The sequence below is a fragment of the Cupressus sempervirens genome, chromosome 7 (genome assembly GCF_028749045.1).
Source record: "Cupressus sempervirens isolate cs-2001-9-10 chromosome 7, ASM2874904v1, whole genome shotgun sequence".
NCBI classification, from domain to species: domain Eukaryota; kingdom Viridiplantae; phylum Streptophyta; class Pinopsida; order Cupressales; family Cupressaceae; genus Cupressus; species Cupressus sempervirens.
The window spans coordinates 195429022-195453978 of record NC_143124.1 but is presented as its reverse complement, the minus strand read 5'-3'; the positions used below and the strand labels follow the sequence as shown (position 1 = coordinate 195453978).

Below are 24957 nucleotides of genomic sequence, written 5' to 3'. Positions count from 1 at the left end.
CCTTTGCCCCAAAAAAACAAAGTTTAATCAGAATTCGTAAAAAAATTAAAATGACTATAACTAACTAACTAGCTAAAATAAAAAGTTATAATTAAATATTTCAAAATCCCATATTTAAACACCTAGACTCCTTTAAACATCCAAAACAGAACTCCTATTTAGAAAAACTATCTTAAATTAATTCTTAATTATGTATAGCTATTTTTAAACTAAATTTTGAATTCCTAAAAATTATGCCATTTATTCTCTCATATTAAATAGAGGATGCCATAAAAAAATGGTGAATCAGCAAATGAATAAAATACACCGAGTAGTAAATTATATATATGTCTTCGAGTAATAAAAAAATTCAATGACACCGTTGATTCAAACATTTTTAATATGGGAAACGCCTACAGCTATCCATTCTTAATTAAAGCTGTAGAATGAAAACAATGCTTCACCTATTTAGTTAGGTGGTATGCTTACATTGTTTTTTGGGCCCTCGATTACGTCATTCTTTTGAAGTCATAGGCGGCCTTCCACAAGTATTTTTGAATTGAACTGAGATTTTGAAGGTGTTGAATATTCATACATACAACAAAATTTCGATGTTTGCTGACATTACATTATTGTGGATTTTTAATTATTAGTTTGGGAAAAGCGAAAGAGAGGAAGTTTATTCACGGGGGAGGTTAGAATAATTAAATAATAATAATTAAAAGGTTTATATTGGTAACTATCATTGTGAGAGCTCAAAATAATTTAATTAATAGATTGAACTTCGTAATTATCATTGTGAAAGCTTAAAATAATATAATTAATAGATTTATTTAGGTAACTATCATTGTAAGCCTAAAATAATTTAATCCATAGATTGAAATTGGTAATTCCCTTTACGCCAATGGTTTTAGTCATCGTACAATAACAGTTGTTTCCTATAATAATCAATAATCTTTGGACCGCTATTTTATTATTATCTATTTTTAATTCAGTTGTCTTTAATAGAAGAACATCATCTTTGAACAGGTTTTGTCCTATTGCCAGAGATTCCTTTCTATTGTTATTCCAATATTTTAAACAATGTGGGGACGGATCGTTGAACAGTCAGTAGCATTCATATATTCCTAGTATAGTAGATAAGCCTCTTTACTTACTAACATTTTTATTATGACACTTGCATATGCTTGGCGTAGGCGTGAAGGCTGGAAACGTCTATACACCATTAATGACTAAAAGGTATTTCTTATGAAGGGGAAAACTGCTCTGAGTTTCAGAAACTTTGTTTGAAGGTTTAAATCGATGAGAGGTTCAAGAGTTCAGACATCTTCTTCTTGTTGCACTACCAGGTACATTCTACATGCATTTTTCAAAAGCGTCTGTATTGAATATATACTTTATTGTTTATTAGAAGGAGAAGAGTGTTTCTAAACAATTGTGGAAATGAAGAGTAACACTTCAATGTTTCTAAACAAAACAATTTGTTGGAAGAATTGTTTCACAACTAGTTAATTTTGTTTTGGGCATTTTTTATTTAAGTTTGTTTTTTCAGTTGATTCTTTCTTTTTCTGCATTAAAGTCGAAAAATAACTGTTGGGTTATATATTTTCTCCGAGTTATTCTTCAACCTACTGAATCTACTAGTTGTCAAATTTCTTTGGGTTTCAAATGTTATATCTTGCTTATAGATCCAGATATCCAGTCTATATTTGTTTCAAATGTTGTGTTTATATGTAGTCTGAATTATTCTAATGATAGAGAATTTGTGTATTTTAAAAAGGTCACAAGTTAATTTTATACAACCAGAGTACATACTCTGTGTTTGTAGTACAAATAGATGTTTTATACTATATGTGCAAAACACAATTTAAAAAAATAAAAATCAGCATTCAATTTTTATATTCTACTATTAAAAAAAACCAGTGTGTTATTTTAGTATATGAGAACTCTTACCAAAAATTGAATTTACTATTATACAAAAAAAGCAGTGTGTTTTCTAGAAATTCTTGCCTAAATTCATTTGTGCCATTTAGTTGGGAATTTGGCCGTCGCCCTTTGCTGGGATGCTACCTTGAACTTTAGCTTAGGATGCTACCTTGAACTTTAGCTTACTATTGCAGGAGAATATAAGTTTTCTTGGCTGAAAATAATATCAGGCAAAATTTCATCATATTTCTTTTTAATATCTTTGTTTTTCCAACAATCATTGAGGAAAAACTCATCTACCATGAGTGGCAATGTGCGCTGAGACTCTTGCCTGTAGAACGATATTAAAATGGTTCAACCCGTTAAAACCAAACAATACGATACAAATTTTATTACCCATCAGACTACCATCCTAATTGTGGGAGATTCCTCTCAGATGTAAATTCTGTAAGCATATAATTAATTTAATAAGGATGATAGTTTTGCAGTAGGTGAAGGAGAGGTTAATTTTCATCAATATAATCTTTAGCTTTTGTTGTGGTTAAGATATAAGATTATTAGTTATTGATTGCAGTCAGATAGCTTTGGGTGCCTGTTGTCGACCCTGTTGCATGAAATTATTAGTTATTTCTCTGTGGGACAGCGATTGAGGGTGGGTCGAAGGCGGTTTTGTGTGCATAGAGGTGGTTTTGTGGTATCGTATGGTAGATATTGGGGTTTCTTCAATATTGCAGGGAGAGTTTGTAATTGGAGGTGATAGAAGGGTGGGGTTTTCTTTCTTGGTGGTTTTGGGTTTGTAGTTTGTGGTTCTGATTGAGATGTTCATTTGTTCAAAGGGTTAAGTGCTTTTCATCTTTATTTTTCAGATTGTTTATTTCATTGTATGATGGGGCTTTATTAATGAAGATGGTGTTAATCTTTCATAATTTAGTTACAGATTATTTATATAATAAATTCTATTTGATTTATAACAATAAATATGCTCGGTTGATTAATGAAACTAAATAGTAGAAGTAACATAAAATACGCCAAACACACAGACAATAACATAGATATACCTAAGAAAGCCCAATTTGGAGAAAAATCTACAGCTGTTGCATCTTCTATTCAGCCTAACAACCTTCGCTTTCAGAATACAATAGAGCTTGCTATAGCAACTTTACATATATAGAGCCCAACTACTTTACTTAGCTTGCAAGAAAATAAACTTTCCTTTTTTTATTTGGCTTTAAAATCACATAGAAGCACTCTTGCTTTAGGAAATCTCACATACTCATAATTGTCCTATTAAAGAATAAAAACTAAAGCTATTGTTAAACATCTAACTTGAGTTGCTTTAAAGAAACTTCACCTTCCAAGAAAGAAAGATAAAAATCAACACTCCCTCTTAGGGAGGAAGGTGTTTTGCAAAACACCTAGCTTATCCCCATAGAATACAAACTTGTTCTTCACCAAAGCCTTTGTGAGGATGTATGTTATCGGTTCTTTTGTAGGAATGTATGGGAGTTTCACTATCCCCTTCTTATTTCGGATGAAGTGGTACTTGATCTCAATGTGCTTGGACTTGTTATGAATCATTGGATTCTCATAAAGTTTGATGCAACTTTGAGTATCATAATAAATGGTTGTAGGATCTTGCTTCTTATCAAAGATCCCAGCTAGAAGTTTACAAGCAAGACAACCTCACATGTAGCCATGTTAGTTGTCATATGCTCATCCTCTGCAGAACTGTGTGCAACTGGCTTCTATTTTCTGGTATACTAAGAGACACTTCTTGATACCAAATTGAAACTACACCCTGAAGTGCTCTTCCTATCAATTATATTGTCTTCCCAATGTACATTAGTAAACCCCTCAAGCTTCACTCTATCCTATTGAACATATTTCAGCCCATAATCAATTGTGCCTTGGAGATATCTCAAAATATGCTTTGCAACAATCTAGTGCATAAGTTTAGGTTCCATCATAAATTGATTGAGTGAGTTTACTGAAAAAAATAATGTCTCACCTAGTGTTGACTAGATATAAAATAGGGCCTATCAATTGTTTGTATAAAGTAGGGTCTACTGCCTCTAATCAACAAGCATCAATCTTCTTCTAATTGGTCACAAGTGGTGTGAACATGGGCATATAGTTCTCCATCCTAAATTGCTTCATAATACCAATTACGTATTTCATTTGTCCAAGGAAGATCTCTTCCTCTTTCTACCACAACTCTAATCCCTAAAAGTAGTGCTTTAACCCTCAATCCTTCATCTCACTCTCTTGCAAGATCTCACTTGCAGTGTGATATGAGCTCTTCTCCCCATGTGAGAAATAAGTTGTCAATATTGAACAACATTATGATAAGATTACTCTTCACTTGAACATAGTACAGGTTTGAATCTACTTCACTATTGTTGAAGCCTACACTCAACAAGTTATTGCTAATACTTGAGTACCATGCCTTAGGAGCCTACTTGAGTTTGTGTAGTTCTCTTTTTAACCTACAAACATGATAATCCCTCCCATGTGATTCAAGTCCTTTAGGTTTCTCAATACTCCTTTAAGAAATGATGTTTAAACATCCATATGGTGAATCTTCCCACCCAGTTTTGTCACCACAAAAATTATAACTCTTATGGAAGAGTAATGACTACTAGAGAAAATGTCTCGTCATAGTCAATTCCTTCCTTTTGAGAAAACCCTTTAATTGCAAAATGAGCTTTTCCACACTACCATCAACAACATGCTTAATCTTATACAACTATCTTGAGCCCACCATGAACTTATCTTTTGGTCGTGGTACTACCTCCCACACACTATTCTTTATGATGGAAGAATACTCTTCCACCATAGCATCCTTCCATACTTGGTGCTTGGATGCCTCTTAAAAGCTAGAAGACTCTTTTTTAATTAATTCTCTCATAAGTGCCACATAATCAGAATAACATTTGTGAGGCTTTATTTGTCTATCTAATTGTGGATCACCAACATATTCTAGAGCATCTTAGAAATTTTTCCTAATGGAACCAACATACACTTAGACATGCATTCACACTCAACATATTTTGATTTCGCCCAAGGAGTGAACACTTGCTTGTGTTTCTGATTTAACTTGGTATAGTTAAGGAGAACATTGACTATTTATCTAATCATGCCTTCATCTAGAAATTCATGTATATTAGAGTTTGACTTCCTTTTATGGAATTTTGGGTTCACCATATTTGGAATTGAAAGGGTGAGATGGAAGTGATGTTGATTACCAATAGCTTTTTTTTGTGGTATATTTTTGCATCTGGATAGAAATAAGGCTTTTGAAAGGAGGTCTTATTTTGGTAATCAAGTGGGATTATTACTTAAGTGGTGGCATGATATATTTCAGCCTCCCGACAAGCTAGCGTCAAGAGTCTTAGCATGAGTGTGTCTTTCGTGGTTATTGGGGAAATTTTGATTAACATTTTCTAGTGTTTTTCATTCCTTCTTGGAAAAATATTAGGCACATCAAAACAAACAATGAATTATTTAAGTGTAATAACTTATGTGTTTGCAATGAAATAGATTTGAGTAGACCTCTACTAGATTCTATTGAGATTTAATCAAGTGACACCTCATATATCCAACAACTAGAATATGAAACCTTTTCAGTTTATTTTTGGATTTTTTATGAATATGGTGATTTGTAGTGGAATTATACCAAGTCTAACAATGCATGTTAGGTTGGCAAAGAACGATATCAAGCTCCATCCAAACATTTATATAGGGAAAAAAATATTAATTAAGTTCAAGACCGGTTAAAGTCTTGACGGATACATTGACCCTTATGCTAGCTCACTTCTACTAATGCCCTAGTGAGCTAGCGGATTATGAAAACTAGATAATAAATTAAAATATATGAACTCCAAGAACAACATATGAGGATGTTGATAAGTAGCACCTATCAGCACCTAACAAAATTTTAACTACAAAAACCAAATGAGCACATTATAGAAACAAAGAGCTAAAATTTACAAGCTTACTACATAAGACACAAACATGCTTTGACAATGACAACGTGGCTTTGGGACAAATGCATGGTGCATGTACAATCCATATAGATAGAAGAGAAGGGACAAGATGTAAATCCATAAACTAATAAAATAACACAATGTAGGATGATCCCACAATAGTCGACTACAATTTCTTCCATGAAGGAAAAATGGTTACTCGTGGAGGTCATGTAAATAGGTCCTTCGATTGGATTAGAGGCTTCCATCAAAGTTACTGAAGGCGTTTGATTGAAGATCTCACCCTCTCTCATCCAACTCATTGCCATGTCTTTGATTCCTCATTGTGTGGGGAGGATAATTGATTTTCATGAAACATTAAATTCCTATTTTCTCTCAACAAATTTAAGGTCACAAAGAAATGAGATTCCATCTTTGCAACAAATTGGAAACCAACTTGTCCACTTGGCATAGAGAATCCCATTTTACCACAACCAAGTATCAACACTTACTATCCCCAACTTCTTTTCAACTAATTTGGTCACATGGCTTCAAATCAACTCATCCACATGCCATTTGGCATCTATGGTTGAGGAAATCCTCCATTCTGCATTGTAGCCATTTGTTTCCAACAATTTGCATCTTGGTCATTCATTGGTGACACATCAACCCTCGCCCTTGAAAATCTTATAAATAGGCCTCATTTTAGAGGGTAAAGAATTCTCTTCTCACTGCTTCATTAAACTAACGTCATTTTAGATCCTAGTTTTCATTTGCATTGAAGTAACATCATCTTTATTAACATATTTTAGTCTAATTTAGTTGTACTTCCATAATTATTTTATAGCTGTTAATCTATTTAGCTTACATAATCATCACATGTCTTACATCTTCATTTCTTATAGTTCTTGCATTTGCATCTTTCAGATATTCCTATTTGTACTTCTTGCATTTGCATCTTTCATATATTCCTATTTGTCATCTAAACAATCAATGTGTGGTTGAGAGTGAATGTCAAACACTAATTAGTTCCTTGGAATTAGAAGATAGTGGCATGGTTGTGAGTTTTTTTTTAATGTTTAATTGCATTTAATCAAATTAGATTTAACTTTTTTTAAAATATTAAAAAGCAGCCAAAATGGGGGTTGACCCAAAACAACCAAAAGAGCCGAAAATCAGTAAAGAGTCAATGCCATTAAACTAACCAACCCCCTTCCTTAATATCAAAAACCCTCCAATTAAGATGTTTCTAATTTTACTACTACTACTACCACTAACAACAATAATGTCTTCATTGTACATATAACTAGCCCAAAAATACATATTGAGCATAAAATCTGTCCATGAAGTATCAACAAAAATAGCCCTCAGGGCTAAACAACAGCTAAATAACATAGCAAAAAACCAAAAAAGTGGCACACCGAAAAGGAGCTAACTCTCTCTGCTTTGGTTCCTTGGGTTCTCTAGGAGCAACCACAATCAATCATCTGCCAGACATCCATATAGAAACTTAGTAGTCTTTTTGTCCTTTTCATCAATAGTTCCCTCCTTGTCAGTGTTGATAACAATTATTCAATTGTATATTGTCATTGATATTACACAGATGTTATACTCTGAGTACTGCCAGTTGGAACCAAGCTCAGAAGACTCCTATATTAGCCAAGCAGAAGACAAGTTTAGTGATCCAGTTGAAGCCGAGCTAGGTCGATCACCAAAGAAGTTCATTGTAAACCAAGTCAGGTCAGTTACCAAGGAACTCAGTGGTAACTAAGTGACTCAGTTTCAGTTCAAGCCGACTTGCATCAGAATAGTTTTATTTGTTAGTCAGTTTATGTAAGCCGACTCAATAGATGTTATTTGTTTATTTGAAAGGGTATTCAAGCTGACTTGACATTGGGTTTCACATATATGAAAGGTCAAGAGGTGGATTGAATAAAGTGAGAAATTGTGAAAGAAGATAAGATGCAAATTGAGAAGGATATCTGATTAAGATCAAAGTATCCAAGGAGCAGCAAATAATTTTTTGATCAATGAGGATCTAAAGGATAAGCTAGAATAGTGATTTGAATCTATAATCTAGTTGCTTTGTCAATTAGGTCAATCATTGTTACTTTCTAACAATTGTAGCAGTGAAGAAATCTCTTAACTGGTTTGACTTAGCAGTGTGTTGAGACCTCTAACAAGACCACTCCTAATAGGGTGATTTAAATCCTTTAATAGGGTCACACCTAACAGTGTGTTTTGTAACCTTTAACTGTGGTAGCTCCTAACAAGGCTCACTTCAGAAGAGTGAAAAGTTGTGACTAGTTGCATTGGTGGTTTTCCCAAATTGGGTTTCCACTTTAAATCTTGGTGTCTCTTGTGTTCATGTTATTTGCTTAATGCTTTATCTTTTTGCAACTAAGTTACTAAAGGTTAATAAACATTAATATATTAGATTACTTTGTTAACTGAGTTATAGTGAATATCTAGTTCAAACCGAGCTATGAGTTAAAAGGGAAATTTTGTATTGACATCTAAGGGATCTAAAATTCTTTTAGCAGTAATTGATTCACCCCTTCTCTCTCAGTTACTCTTATATTTCCAACAATTGCTATCAAAGTTGTTGGTGCTTGCAGATAAGTTTCAAGGACCTAAGCTAAAGATCAGGATGTCTTTTAGCAAAGAGATTCCTAAGTTGAACAAAGATAACTTCAAAGCATGGCAGGATCTCATGAAGTTGCATTTGGCAACTGTTGGAGATAAATGCCTAAAATTCCTAGACAACAAGTATGTGTCACCTCCTGATCCTTTGACTGTGGATCATATGGTACAAAAGAAGAATCACAACACAATGATGATTGACATTGCTTTTGCTTTCAATTATGTTGAATTTGATGAAGTCAAAGATTTTCCTATTGCACATGAAATGTGGAACAAGTTGCAAAATATCTATGGATGAGATGACAATGTGAGGAGGGCCAAAGCAAAAAGTTTAAGATGTCAATTTGGTTAGATCAAGGAAGAGAAGATGAGAATATTGTAAAATGCAGTGAAAGAATCAAAAGCAATTGTGAGTGCAATCAGAGCTTCAGGAGGAACTATAGATGATGTGACAGTAGTCAGTAAGGGATTAAGAACTCTTCTTCCTATTTATGCAATTAGAGTTTCAGCCATTCAAGAGATGAGATGTGATCCCAAGAATGATATAACTTTGGATGCACTAGTGGGAACGTTGACAACTTTTGAGTTAGATAATTTTGATAACTATGTTCCTCGATCTCACAACATAGAATCAACATTCAAAGCCAAACTAACCCTCAACAAAAGGAGTGAAACTCAAAGCGAAATTCCATTGATTTGTTTTTCTTGTGAAGAAGTTGGTCACATTGCTACAAGGTGTCCAAACAAAGAAAGTAAAAATGACAAAAAAATCAGCAAGTTCAAAGGCAAGAAAGATTTCAAAAGTTGTAAAGACTACAAAGACAAAGGTAAGAAATCATTTTATATTGCCAAAGATCACAATAGTGATAATGAAGATGAAATGGTATATATTTCTATTAAAGATGAATTAGATGATGAGGATAATGAAAAGATGACACTTATTTCTCATTTAAGAAAGAATGACACATGGATAATAGATAGTGGTTGTTCTCATCACATGACTGGTGATAAAACAAAGTTTGAACACTTGGAGCACTATGATGGTGGAAGTGTCAAATTTGGAAATAATGAACCATGTTATGTGAAGGGAAAAGGCTGCATTGCATTGATTGATGGAATAAGATGTGATAATGCCTATTGGGTTGAAGGACTGAGACACAATCTTCTAAGTGTGGCACAACTGAACAACATTGGATTCAAGGTAGAATTCATGAATGGGAAGGCCAGGCTTCTGGATGGTGAAGGAAACCTAGTTGGAATTGGCAATCAGACTAAAGGTAATCTATGTTGAAGTTGATGAAAGATCAACCTTATAGCTCCCAGGAATCACCTGCATGCAAACACCTGTCACAGAAGAGCAAAAAAAAGCTACGGAGGTTGGAATTGCGAGATCCATAAATTAGACATTCTTGATGAGCAAAAAGAGAAATTGCTATTATCAAAACTGAATGAATCTCAATGAATGTTTACAATAAGAGATCGTACTTATAAAGGAGATCGAAACCCTAAAAAGGTCTAACCTAAGTTTCATAATAATAATTAATAAATGAATTAATTATTAGAGGTCTAAAGTTTAGCTTAAGCAACTAGAGTTAATCAGGAAATATCTAATTACTCTAACACCTCCCCTTAAGATAAACTTAGGGAGTAGCCAAAAACCTAGAAACTACTACTAAAAGTAGAATTGGGTCCTGACAACAAGGCCTGATGAGGTACTCAAGCACAAAGAAATCTCTAAAAAGAGGAGAAATAGAGAAAACCACATGGGAAAAACTATACTCCAAAGAAAGATGGAAATAATGCTAAAAGAAACTAGTGAAGGATTGAAGAAGCCTCCAAACTAGGGAATGTTCCAGAAGATAGGAACAAAAAGATGATCAAGAAGAACACCACTGGAGCATGTAGAAGCTGCAAAGCTCTGTCGAAAGTAACTGCTGATCTGAAGAACCTCCACTGAAATAGAACCTGACCAGGTAGAGAAGATTGTAATTTGCATTAGATCAGGAGGCACACAAAGGCAAACAATTGAACTCGAAGATATAGATGACATGAAACACCAAAGCCTGAAGAGATGATCAATCGAACCAAGGATGCATGAAAAACAACAGAAGAACCCCCCAATGCAGACAAGGGTGAGGTGACTAGCAACTGGAAAAGTGGGCCAAAAGAACTGTATGTCAAGGAACCACAATCAAGATGCACAAAAGAGTAAATATGTGTGTACTAAGGTGATCAATCTCAGACATGTTATGAGGCTAATGTAATGGAAGGGACACTTACTGGACAAAAGAAGATGGCAAACAAAGGCAAAACATTAACCTCCCATGACACTTTATTAGAGTAGAGCATATACAATAAAGCACAAGATATGGTGAATCCCAATAATACAATAATTTGCATGAGTGTCCTCTGATGGCACTGCTCGAATCAAAAGGCAAAACAAGGCAAAACAACTGAAACAAAAATATAGATGTAGTATGGCACTTTATCTCAATGCGTTTGCAAGAATGCATACAAATGATGTCTAAATAGACTAGAAGAGACATAAAACTAATACAATAGATAGTACAAGTCATGACGAATAATCTGAAGCAACAAAATTGATCCTCAAACCTAAAATAACCAAGACATCCAGCAAAATGCAAAAATGCAAAAGACCAAATAGAATGTGCCTGGAGCAAAATCTGAAAAAAAAAAACTAACATTACTGAAAAGAGGTTGGAAAGACCTTTTTAATGATATAAAAAGTTCCCAAATCAGAGATCGAATGCTCAAGCTATGTCTCCAAGAGTGCAAAATTGTACCCTTACTTTGACAACAGAAAATACGATAAAAAAAACCTCCAACCTGAAAACTAGTTGTACCACTATCATGGGCTTGGAATTAACTTTCCAATGATATCTCGTTTTTGGAAAATGGAGTTCGTATGCCTGAGATATGAGCAAAAATGTGAAGGTAGGTCCAAACATAGCCTAAAGAGGTGATAAAATTATGATGCAGTGCTAACATGGTGCTGACATCAGCAAGTGACAACCCAAAATTTGATGAGCAAATGGCCATCTAGGCAAAAAATGCCTGAAAAATAATCCCTGATGTCAGAAAAAAATATTCAGTTAGCTAGAAAAAAAAGTTCCCTGAAAAATAAAGGGTTGGTGTTGAATTAAAAACTAGTGGCCAAAAAACATGTTTAAAAATAAGACACAAGTAGTTCCAAAAACAAATTAGGCTCAAAGGACAGTGGTCAACATGAGCTAACTTTGGTTAAAAAACCAAGTCGTGAATGAAAGCCCATAAAAAATTGGAAAACCACCAGTGAGTGAAACAAAAACACCCACCAATGACAATTCCACAATCATCGCAAAAGGATGTGGCCAATAGAATGCCACATAAGAAGCAATCAGCATGGAGAACAAGGTGCACCCACATCCAATGTGTCATAAAAAAACACAAAATCCACCCACAAATACTGCATGAGCCAAAATCTCCCACACAATATTTGCAAAATTTCTCTTCGAGTCTAGGATTGAAGTATATTTGAGGCACCTTCAGGCTATTTTGCAATCTCATAAACTAGGTCATTCTTCTCTAACATGCTTCCATCTCCAGGATTTGAACTGACCATCTCCAAACCCGTAGAAGAAGAGTCTAGGCGCGAAAACTTGGGCCCTAACTTTGACATTATGAGTCTTTTTACCTTCGAAAATATCATAACCCCTTTGAACCCCCAGAATTCCTCCGCAAACAGAACGGATCCAATTCTTAGGTGGGTGAAAAACCCAAAAATGGTGAGGGATTGACATAAATTACCATTAAAGCATGCTCAAATCAAGGAGCGTATGTTGCCACAAAAGTGCAGTCAAATCCTCCAACAAGCACACCATTGAACATGCCACAATGCCAGAAAAAAAGGTTGGAACACGTGCCAAAAAATTGGCATTCACCATGATGGGGACACAACCCAAGAACAAAATGGACACAACAGAAAGGGAAAATTATATTAACTGAGAAAATAAGCTATTACAAACAGTACAGAGAAAATAAACTTTAGAACATGCCCTAAGGGCTTACAATAGCATAAATCTGGAGATAATTTCTCCTTTCAGTACCTCCTCTCAAACTCCACTCCGAACGGCATTTTACAATGCCAGAAATCTCCTTAAATAGACCCCGAAGGGTTAAGGACTAGGAGTACATTCTAGAAAATGCTAGTAGGCATCCACCAACCAAATAGAAGGTTCCGGAAGCTGCGGTAGAAGTCGGCGCAAATCTAGAAGAATCCAAAAACGGTAACCGAACTTTCGGGAGGCATAACTTTTGAACCGTAGCTTCGATTGACGAACCGTTTACATTTTCGAAAAGCTCTCGAAGCGCTCTATAGCCCTATGGACAGCTTCGCTTGTCCCCCATTTTTCGGCCCTTTTCGAGGTCATTTAATGCCCCTAACCTGACTTCGAAGCATTCTTAGGGGGTCTCCAAAACCCGAAAAACTGCAATAACTTTCAAAATCGTGGGGCCTTTTGACCTGATTCTTTTTCTGGAATGCTTTAAATCACAATTATATTCATCTGGCCAATTCACACCTTCTAGGTCACCAAAATGATGGCCAAATTGCATGCTCCTATTTTTTCGGGATTTTCAAACACACTGATAATGGAACTGTGAGAGTTGGAACCTTTATTTGACCCAAATGGGTATCCAAAAATGAAAAGACATGAAACAGAAACTAAGTCTAAGTACAATTTTTTTTTTGGGTGACACAGGATTGCCCTTATACCTCTGGATGCTCCTGCATCACACCACAAAAGGATCCGTGAATCAAGGGAGGGGCATGAAGTGTCAATGCATGGGCAGAGGCCTATGCGCCCATTGTCAATCTCCAATATTCATGCATCAATTAGAGGCCATATCTGCTCCTCAAAAAAGACACACGTCTCGGTACACATAAGGACATTAAAAAGATGCCTTCATTGGCAAGAAACCATCAACTGTCAAAGACCATGCTTTAGGGGTTAAGCCATGACCAATTGTGCAACTTGATATGGATGATAGAGGTGGCCCCCAATAAGAAAACATACCAAAGAAAATGGCCACCAAAGTGTTCCACACTTGCCACCTACTTTAGAGTCCAACGTGAGGTCGAAGGAATGGGATATGTTGCCTCTCGATGCATGTGACTGTTGCAGCATATGTAGAACAAACCTTTTCATTAAATCTCCAAGCATTGGGTCTAGTTACCAAAAGCAGCGAGGCAAATGGAGTTAGGAATTGCATCGTGGATGAAGCTCCAATAAAATTGGCGTTAATGAGGATGATGATGGGTAGTGTGACCTGCAAGAAAAAGTTCTTTAAAATCAACGCCACCAATCATTGCAAAACTCGTCCATCATAAGCCAACTGCAAGCTCAACTTCATTCTCGGCAAGGAGGTAGGAGATAGGCTTGGGCTAATGTGGTAGTAGCCACGTGAAGCCAAAGGTAAGCACCTCCAATGTGCGAGCCTTCCAATAAAAGTGCTCTTTCCAACATGCATGTGCAGGTTCTGATTGGACAGAGGGTCCGTAGGGGTGTGAAACCAAAAAAAATCACTTTTAAAGAAAAACAAAAGCCCCTCCTCCCATTTGCACTCCACTTCATGTGATTTTTTAATTAAAAAAGCCAATGCCCTTTCAAATGAAGAAATATTTTAATCAAAAAAATATTTTGAATTTTTTTTTGATAAAATAAAAAGTCGCCGCTTTGATTTGCGTACACAAGTCAATAGGACATGGTTGCAAAAATGTTTTGCCTCAGATTTCAACAGCGTCCAAACTGGACATGTTTTATATAGAAATGGGGGTTTATGAGTGTTTTGAGCTCAATGGTGATGTCAATTTTGGCTCAAAGTGCCTCGAAAATCAGTGACCCCCCAAGATCCAATAAAAAATTGTTGAAAGATCAAATGTGAAAACCAATGCCAAATCTCTCACAAATAGAATATGGGCATGATGTTTTGAAGCTCTGATACCATGTTGAAGTTGATGAAAGATCAACCCTATAGCTCCCAAGAATCACTTGCATGCAAACACTTCTCGCAGAAGAGAGAAGCAAAAAGCTATGGAGCTTGGAATTGCCAGATCCATAAATGAGACATTCTTGATGAGCAAAAAGAGAAATTGGTGTTATCAAAATTGAATGAATCAAAATGAATGTTTACAATGAGAGATCATCCTTATAAAGTAGATTGAAAATCTAAAAAGGTCTAACCTAAGTTGCATAATAATAATTAATAAAAGAATTAATTATTAGATGCCTACAGTTTAGTTTAAGCAACTAGAGTTAATTAGGAAATATCTAATTACTCTAACAATCTATTCTTTCTTGATCTCAGTGATAGTTCATGCTTTTTGGCACATGTAGAGGAAAGTTGGTTATGGCATAAAATAATGTGTCATGTAAACTTTGATATATTGGTTACTATACACAAAAATTGAGGAGTAAGAAGTATTCCAAATTTGAAGAAACCTAAAATGGCCAAATGCAAACAATGTCATATTGGAAAGATGGGTAAAACTAGCTTCAAAAGTATGAATTACAATATTTTTGAAGAAATCTTGGAACTAATTCATACAGATCTTTGTGGACCAATGAGTATAAAGAGCCATACTAGAGACAAATTCTTTATTTTGTTTGTTAATGATTATTCTAAGATGATGACAGTAATGTACTTAAGGGATAAATTGAAAGATTTTCAACAATTCAAGTGGTATTTAGCTAGACTTGAGAAAGAAACATGTAAGAAGTTAAAATGTTTAAGATTAGATAGAGGAGGAGAATTCAGCTCTAATGAATTCAATGAATTTTGCAATGAAAGAGGAATCAAAAGATAGGTGTCTGCACCTGGTACACTTCAGTAGAATGACATAGCACAAAGAAGAAATAGATCTATCATGGATTGTGCAAGAACACTAATGATAGAGAAAAATGTTGCAACCAAGTACTGGAAGGAAACAATCAGCACAACAATTCATACCTTGAACCGAGTTCAATTGAAGAAAGGTACAAATCAAACACCTTATGAATTATGATATGGCTATAAACCTAATGTCTATTATTTCAAAGTATTTGGAAACAAATGTCATATCTTGAAAGAGTCAAGGAAAGGAAAATTTGATGTGAAAAGTGATGAAGGCATCTTCCTAGGATATTCCAACAAGAGTAGAGCATATAAATGTTTGAATCTTGCTACTCACAAGTTTATAGAAAATGCACAAGTAAAAATTGAGGAGTTTGTAGAAAAGAATGAAGAACAAAGCAACAAAGAACCTGAACATTACAGAAATTTTGTCTACTTTGAACCTGATACATTACCCAACGCTCAATAGACTCCTCCACCCGAGTCACCCAAGTCTATATTGTCAACTGAGTTGCAGCCATTGCAACCTAAGTTACATCCAGTGGCAACCAAGTTGCAGTCAGTGCAAACCCATCTAGAGATAGTTCAAATCAATTCCCAGACAGAGGAACTCGAGTCACAGTTTGTGGGAACCGATTCTTAGACAACAAAAACAGAGCAAAATTTGGAAATTCATAGAACCTTTGAGCATGGTGAACCATGTGAATCCAATCCTGAATCTAGAAGTAAGATACATGTACTTGTTAGATATGTCAAAAGGCATCATGCACCTGAGTAAATAATTGGTGATCAAACAAAAGGCACAATGACAAGGAACAAACTAAAAGTTACATTTTTTCTTACTGAATTTGAACCTAGAATTGTTAATGATGAATTAAAAAATGAAAGTTGGATAGAGGCAGTGAATGAAGAGATTGAGAAAATTGAAAGAAACAATTTTTGGACTCTTGTTCCTTGACCCAAGAATAAAAATGTAATTGGTACAAAGTGGGTATTCAAAAACAAATTGAATGAAAATAATGAAGTATCAAGAAACAATGTAAGGCTAATGTGTAAAAGGTATGCTGAAGAAGAAGGCATAGACTATGGAGAAACATTTGCTTCTGTTGCTAGACTTGAAGGAGTCAAAAGGCTACTTTCATATGTTGCATTTAAAGGATTCAAAGTGTATCAAATGGATGTAAAATCAACTTTCTTGAATGAAATTCTAGAAGTGGAAGTTTACATTGATCAGTTTGAACGTTTCATTGATACAAACAAAAGAGACATGGTTTGTAAGTTAAAGTCTTATATGGTTTGAAGTGAGCTTTTAGAGCATGGTATGAGAGACTTCATGGATATTTGGTAAAGATTGGTTTTCAAAGAATCAATGATAACAATTGTCTGTATATCAAAGAAGGACCTCAAAATAAGATATTGTTAGTAGAAATATTTGTTGATGACATTCTATTTACAGGTCATGATGACTTATGCAAATCATTCTCTGAAGAAATGAGGAAAGAGTTTGAAATGTCAATGTTTGGAGGAATAAAATTCTTTACATTGGTTTACAAGTTCATCAAATGAAGGATGACATTTATATTACTAAGTCAAAATATATCAAGGAGATATTGAAGACCTTTGGAATGAAAGATTCCAAACTAGTTGAAACACCTATGTCTATTAGACATAAGCTATCCAAGAATGATGATTCAAAAGAGGTAAATCAGACTACTTATAGGTCTATGATTGAGAAACTTCAGTATTTTGTTCATACATGACATGATATTGCATTAGCAGTTGGTATAGTTGCAAGATTCTTTGCAAATCTCGGAGAAAATCATATGATGTCAATCAAAAGAATTATGAGATATCTAAAAGGTACTCAACACCATGAAGAAAGGAGAAATTTTTGAGTTGAAATCATTTACTGATGCTGATTGGGCTGGAAGAATTGATCACAAGAAGAGCATCGCTGGAGGAGCATTCGTTTTTGGAAAAAGATTAGTATCTTGGACAAGTAAGAAGCAGAAGTGCATCTATTAGTCTACAGTAGAGGCTGAATATGTGCCTCCAACAGTTAATTGCTCCAACATTATGTGGACCAATCAACTGTTATCATGAATGAAGGAAGAAATCAAGGTTACAATGGTTATTTAATGTGATAACACAAGTGCAATCAATATATCTAAAAATCCAGTAATGCACACCAAGACAACACATTGCAATCAAGTATCATTTTCTAAGAGAATTAGTTCAAGATAAAGAGGTTAGATTGGAATATGTTAACACAAAGGAGCAAGTTGTTGACATATTTACCAAACCATTACCTAAGGATGCATTTTTATCTAAGAGAAAAGCTAGGGGTCATTCCCCTATCTGATGCTCACTAGAGTATGGATTAGTAATGCATCAATCGAGCTTCATTGAAGAACTATCAAGTTGATGCAAAATAGACAAAACTCATTGCATATGAATCATTACATCAGGTACATTAAAACTCATTGTACGAAGTCTTCAGCATTTGATGTCAAATAGGGAGAGATTGAATCATCTCATATGCTTATCTAAGGGAAAGATTGATATATTCAGAGAAGAATCAAAGGAAGTGACCTATATATTTGAAAAAGGGAGAACTTGATCTGATGGAGTTTGAAGATAAGATGGTAGAGAGAGAATCTCAAAGGGAGTTCTCATGGATGCATAGAGAATCAAAATTAAACTAAGGATATTATAAAATCTTACAAATCATTTGATTGATCTAATTTTGTTTTGCTTAATGACATGTTGTGTTGCCATCAATGCCAAAGAGGGAGGAGGTTGATATTATTCAATTGTATATTGTCATTGATGTTACACAAATGTTATACTCTAACCGAGCACTACCAATTGAAACCGAGCTCAAAATACTCCTGTATCAGCCGAGCAAAAGACAAGTTTAGGGATCCAATTGAAGTTGAGCTAGATCGGTCACCAAAGAAGTTCAATGTAACCCGAGTCAGGTAGGTTACCAAGGAACTCAGTAGTAATTGAGTGACTCAGTTTCAGTTCAAGTCAACCTGCATCAAAATAGTTTTATTTGTTAGTTGGTTTATGCTAACTCAATAGATGTTATTTATTTATTTGAAAGGGTATTCAAGCTGATTGGACATTGGGTTTCATATATATGAAAGGTCAAGATGTGGATTGAATAGAGTGAGAAATTGTTAAAGAAGATAAGATGTAAATAGAGAAGGATATCTGATTAAGAGCAGAGTATCCAAGGAGCTGCAAAGAATATTTTGATCAAGGAGTATCCAGAGGATAAGCCAAAATAGTGATTTGAATCTGCAATCTAGTTGCTTCATCAATTAGGTCAATCATTGTTACTTCCTAACAATTGTAGTAGTGAAGAAATCTCCTAACTGAGTTGACTTAACAGTGATTTTGTAAATCCTTTAGCAAGGTAGCATTTCTAGATTGAAGTTTTCTGATGATCTCTAATAAGGCCACTCCTAATAGGGTGATTTAAATCCTTTAATAGGGTTACACCTAATAGTGTGTTTTGTAACTTTTAACAAGGTTGGCTCCTAACAGGGCTCACTTCAGAAGACTGAAAAGTTGTAACTAGTTGCATTGGTGGTTTTCCCAAATTGGGTTTCCACATTAGATCTTTGTGCCTCTTATGTTCATGTTATTTATTTAATGCTTTATCTTTCTGCAACTAAGTTACTAAAGGTTAATACACATCAATATATCATATTGCTTTGTTAACCGAGTTATAGTGAATATCTAGTTCTAACTGAGCTGTGAGTTAAAAGGGAAGTTTTGTATTGACATCTAAGGGATCTGGAATTATTTTAGTGGCAACTGATTCAACCCTCCCTTCTCAGTTAATCCTCTTATATTTCCAACAATCACCTTGTAGAAGATGAAGAGTAGTCAAAGCAAAATGCATGATCCTCACAGAGAAATTAGCAACTTTGTGGAATTTTTCCTCCAAGTGCTCATTCTTCTTGATCCGGGTGGTTATGGACTCCTCCAATCTGGCAATACTTGGACTCCTCTAGTAATTTTAAGTTTTTCCCATTGTGCTTGCCTCCTTTTGGGTGTCAGTACCCTTGGTATTCACCTCCTTCCGAACATCATCTCCCACATGGACCCCTCCTTGAGCTTGGCCTCTCGGATTACCCATTCTAATCGGCAATGTAATTGTACCCTACTCACCAATGGTGTCACCCTTCTTAGTCTCATAAGTGTTCATCTTGATTTTAAAGTATTAGACATCCTAAATGGGAGAGGACTATCCTACTCCCAAGCCATACCCCCTTCATCCTTCCCTTAACTACCAGTCTCATCCTCCTCTTGTTCCCCATAGTTCCTTTTGGTGGCTTTCCTCTTGGCTTTGGGTATGATTTTCTTACTCGAGTTATCAGTGGACTCAAAATTATCAGGCTTATCCTCATCCAAGGTGGCTAAGGAATTTTTCTCCCTCAATCTTTTACTTGACTAATTACTACCTTTCTTAGCAATGGTGCCAGTGCTTTCCACATCAAGAATCTCTATATTTTCTATTTTTTAACTCATTGGCAGTGGTTGTGGGTTCCTTTTCAGTCTATGTTTTTGAAGAAGGGGATGGGGCTTGGGCGGATTTAGTAATCTTAAGCGGGGAAGGGTTTGAGCTAGGGATCTTGGGATGGAAACCCTCGTACAATTTAAACAGTCGATAAATGAGGTCTTGGTGGTAGACAGTATAACTTTTCCCTTCCTCACACTTTTTGCGAATCTTCCAAACATAGTATTCCATAGAATGAAGAAGAAAATATGGGAAAGAGGTACATTCCCTATTCCTAAATTGGTTAAGGATAGTGAAATGGTAGTGGTAACATATCTTAAACTCGTCCTCAAAGGTGACATACCTCATGATAATGTAACAAACCATATTCCATGGCTCTGGGAGCTTTTCTCTAGCAAATCCATCATGCAAGTGAACTGGGCCTTTATCAGAATGGAAGAACTTCCATAGGATTGTCTCGTCCATGACCCTATGCTACTTCCTCTAACTCTTACTCTCAATAGCAAGATCAGTAGCATTAGCAGTCAACTCTTTAGTGACTTCAAATGAAACCCCACCAATGCTCACCCAACGATTTTTCCACGAGTCCATAAATTACTAGGTCACTTTTTTGTCGTCCTTAAATGCTTTCCATAAAAGGGGTGAACCCAACTTCTTTAGGTAGGTCCATCTTGCCTTGTCCTTCCTAACATTTTCTTCAATTCTTGGTGGCTTGATCTTGGCATAGGTGTTCTCCATGGCTTCTTCCTCATTGAGACCCACAACTAGATCCTCCTCTCTCTCTTTCATCTTGACAACCATATCATTCACACCGTGTGACAACTTGCTCAAACCAAGTAGAGCCAAATCCTTTCGCGTCTGCCTATTCCAGTCGCAACAATGAAGGTTTTTGGTATTCGAAAGACCACTTGATTAAAATAATGATTACTCTTTAGCTGCTAGGTCATGATATATCCGCAGCCTAGCCCCAAAAGCCATCGAAAATAGGACAGCCATGCCCATTGGGCCTGCCAAAAATTGTCCCAAATCCTTCCTAGGGTAGTGGACTTGCATTTCACATGAAATGTCATAATTATCGTAGGTAATATTTCCAGCTAATTTATCCTTGTCCCAATCCGCCCCTGAATTTATCATAATGTGAAGAAGGTCCTGTAAGGAAACTTGGCAATAAAAAATATAACCGTTTCCACATAACCCATAATAGATCTAAAATAAACACGGAATTAAAATCCACATGCAAGAGAATAGAAAACATACCCACAAAATGTGACACAAGATATACCCTGGGAAACTCTCATTGAGGGAAAAAACCCAGTCTCCAAAAGCATCTATCATCATGTATTATTCAGCAAAAATACCATTGCCATACAACCATGGAAGCCTTCATGGCCATAGCCACAACCGAGCAAACTATGTGAACAAGCATGAATCCACACATCCCATGCCATGCTTTCAACCTTCACAAATGCTCCCTTGGCTAACCTGTCAAGCCTTGTCCCGCTTGACTCTTGCCTTTTGTCTTCTCCTTGTCACTCTCTCTACAACAACTACCCTTGTGGCTGCTTATATAGTAGCAAGTCCCACAAAACCACCAAGTGGTATTACATAAACCATGTGCTAAAACCATGTGCTACCTAACCCACTGACCCCACATTTAATATTGGGCATTTAATTCTTTTCCCCAATATTAAATAATTACATGAAATATTATCACAATGTTACAATACAACTCATCAAGAATATCCCATGGGAATCTTTACATGTTGCACGTCCATCTAGGTACAACATTACATAATAAAATAAAATAATAAAATAACAATATTATGCAATGTGTGCAACACCCATTATCTCAACAATCTCTCACTTGTTGTATACATTGCATAGGGTCAATCCGTAGCCACATAAATGAACAAGGGAGCAATCCCTCCTAGCACATCCACCATCATGGATCAAAATACACGAAGTACTCCATCCTGGTACCCGCGACAAAATCAAAGTATCCAGCATCTCAAACATGAATGATCTCACCTCCTATTATGCCACTCCCACTGGACATACATAGAAGTCATCCAAAGAGAAAACCACCCGACCTGTCGCATTAGAAGATCATAAAATCCTATACCAACTAAAATTCCAAGCACAAATAACCTGATCCAAAGGTAATCACATGTATCCGTAGTTGTCAAAATATCCATAGCTGAAATAGCACCCACAGCAAGTGCCAAACCCATCCAACTATCCATACCTCAAAGGTATAACAAGTGAATCTCATATCACCAACATATCCAATCTGCAACCTGCAATCACAAGCCTCGAGCAATACCTGCCACATATATACCAAGAAGCTCCCACTGCAAAAGATAATGTCAAATCTATAACCAATCCACTCAACACATCTCAAAGAAGTGAATCCATGTAGTATCAAGGACATCCACAATACATAAACTGATATCTTGCAAGAAAAAATCTCATAACAAGTCTCCAACAGTCTCCCAAATTCTCCACAACCAACAGAGGAAAGAGAAAGAAAGAACCATGTCATCTCTCACATGACATACATGAGCACAAACCAGTGATCACAATCTCTAACCAATCTCAAATCCAATGTAGGCAAAATTGAACATCCAGGAAGATAACCAAGACCAGAGAAACCATGCAAATCATAACATGTATCATGTCCTTCTACACACACCTCTAGATGTAAACTGTGCAAGTATGATCTCCTCCATAAAACCCCAACAAGAAGCCTCAACAACACCCAAACCATACCATATAACTCATCATGGATGTAAGCCTCTCACAAGAAGATCAAACTCATAAAACCATTCCTAAATCAAGGAATAACCATTCCTAATCCAAAGAATATGCCCAATAAAACCATCTCCCAAACTCAACCAGCATAACAACATATGCACATGGAGATAACCAATGCTTAACCATCTCTCAAATGAACCCTCCAGAACTAACTCATGTACCATAGCTCAAGATCCATATCCATGAAAGACAAGCATAAATATAATGCAACTGAGAGAAATAATGGGCTATACCTCTCAAGTAGCAAACTGCCGAGTAGACCAAGAGTGGGGAATGAGAATGCTCATCAAGATACCCAAGTCTCCAACCAAGACTCATCTAAGAACAATCTCCTCTCAAGTCCATATCAGGTGACTGCCCCTCGGACTTCCTGTTGAAACCATCAACCGTCCCAACAAATACTTCTATAATCCAAGAGAAATCAGCGTCACCACCGTCTCTAAGTATCCATGAGCACCTGTAACCAATCAATCCATGCCAACTCCAAATGCAACATAGCAATATCATGAAGTATCTAGCTTATGATCAATGTACTCAATACCAAGAAACTAAACCAAGATCAATGTCAAAGTTCCAACCATGGCCTCAGGAACATAAACATGACAACATGATCTTACCATCTCAACTAAAGAGATAACATGCTCCACATGAACATACTATAACATGTCACAACTCTAAACGCGTATCAAGAGTATACCATGACATAATAATGAAACCATCCTCATACCAAGGATAACATGCCAAATAAAAGCATAAACCACACCTTTGCCAAAAACCCTGTGAGTCCTCAAGATGCAAATCTCTCCACACACCATGAAGAAAACCATCTCCACATACCAGGAAGAACCATCTCCATACACCATGAAGATAAACAAGAACTCCATGAGTCCTCAAGATCTAACCATCTTCAAACACCATGAAGATAACAAGTGCACCATGCAAATGTCAAAGACGCTTCTGCAGCAACAAGATCTAAGACAAACCTCCAACATCTGCAAACACTCAATAAATATATCAATGCCAACAACTCCCACTCAAGTGTGGTACCAAGTCACCTATGGCATCATAAAATCCATCCTCTCCAAACCAAGAAGATATAAACCAAACCAGGAACTAATCCTGCACTGTCACCCCATCACTGTCACAAGCTCCCACTAAACCGTGTATCCAAGCTATCCATGACATCATGATGAAAAACCATCCTCTAACCATGAGAATCAACCAAGGCATCAAACTATCAAAGAATTCAAAGTGCACATCATGAGCTCCTCAAAAGAAATCAAATAACTATGATCCTCAACCAAGAAGATATACCACCATAACTGAATCCAAGCTAATAAACATCAAGGATGTACCTGTATATCCAATCATGTCATGCCAAAATCCATGACACCATGATCACATCCATGAACCGAGCATCTGGCTCTCAAAGTGTCCAACCTGTCAGCATAAAATAGTCAACCACAATCCTCCACCATAACTGTACCTGGTAACAACATCTCATCCCTTCTACATGAAGAAAAAATTAGCAAATCATGTGACTTCGGGCATAGACAACCCAAATCCAAGCCACCAATCTGAATATGCATCAATAATGAAAGATCAATGGGCAAAGACAACCCATAACCAAGCTATAAATGCAACCTGTAAGTATAGACCGCTTACAACACTGCACAACTTGTAGACCCAACAAGTCATCATGCATATCCAAATCCAAACACTGATAACCATATCATCATGAGACCAATCTGAAATATGAACTGAGTATACAATGACATCAAATCTTAAATCTCCAATGCCATAAACTCGCAATGTTACCATAGTCAAAATATACCTATAAACTGTTCAGATCAATATATCAACAAATAAATCATGCCAAACCTGCACCAAATCTGAACCAATGTGTAGAGCTCTCCAAGAGCTTTCTGTTGACTACTCGAAGTCCAAAATCTGACTCCGTATGCCCAAGTTATGCCCCAATTCGTGCTCAAAATAAACAACATCTGACTTTAGGGCTCTGAAAACCTGACAAAATTTTAAAATCACAGAACCAAACCTACACCATGTTGTAGTGCTCTGAATTATCTTTCCAACGCTTGTAAGAACTCTGAAATCCGATATTCTGAGAGAAAGTTATGGCCATTTTACTAAGACAGTCTTTTTACCATTTTCAGTACGATTTTTTATTTTTTATTTTTTCAGTGA

General features: G+C 36.0%; 1 protein-coding gene across 1 annotated transcript in view; it reads left to right on the top strand.

Moving 5' to 3' along the window:
* Positions 1-1141: 1141 nt before the first annotated feature.
* The window catches only part of LOC149546167 (wall-associated receptor kinase 3-like), a 34829-nt gene continuing 11013 nt past the window's right edge, over positions 1142-24957 (top strand). The window contains exon 1 of the mRNA XM_089791034.1: positions 1142-1328. The gene's annotated coding sequence lies outside the window, so the exon portion shown is untranslated. The remainder of the gene's footprint in view (positions 1329-24957) is intronic.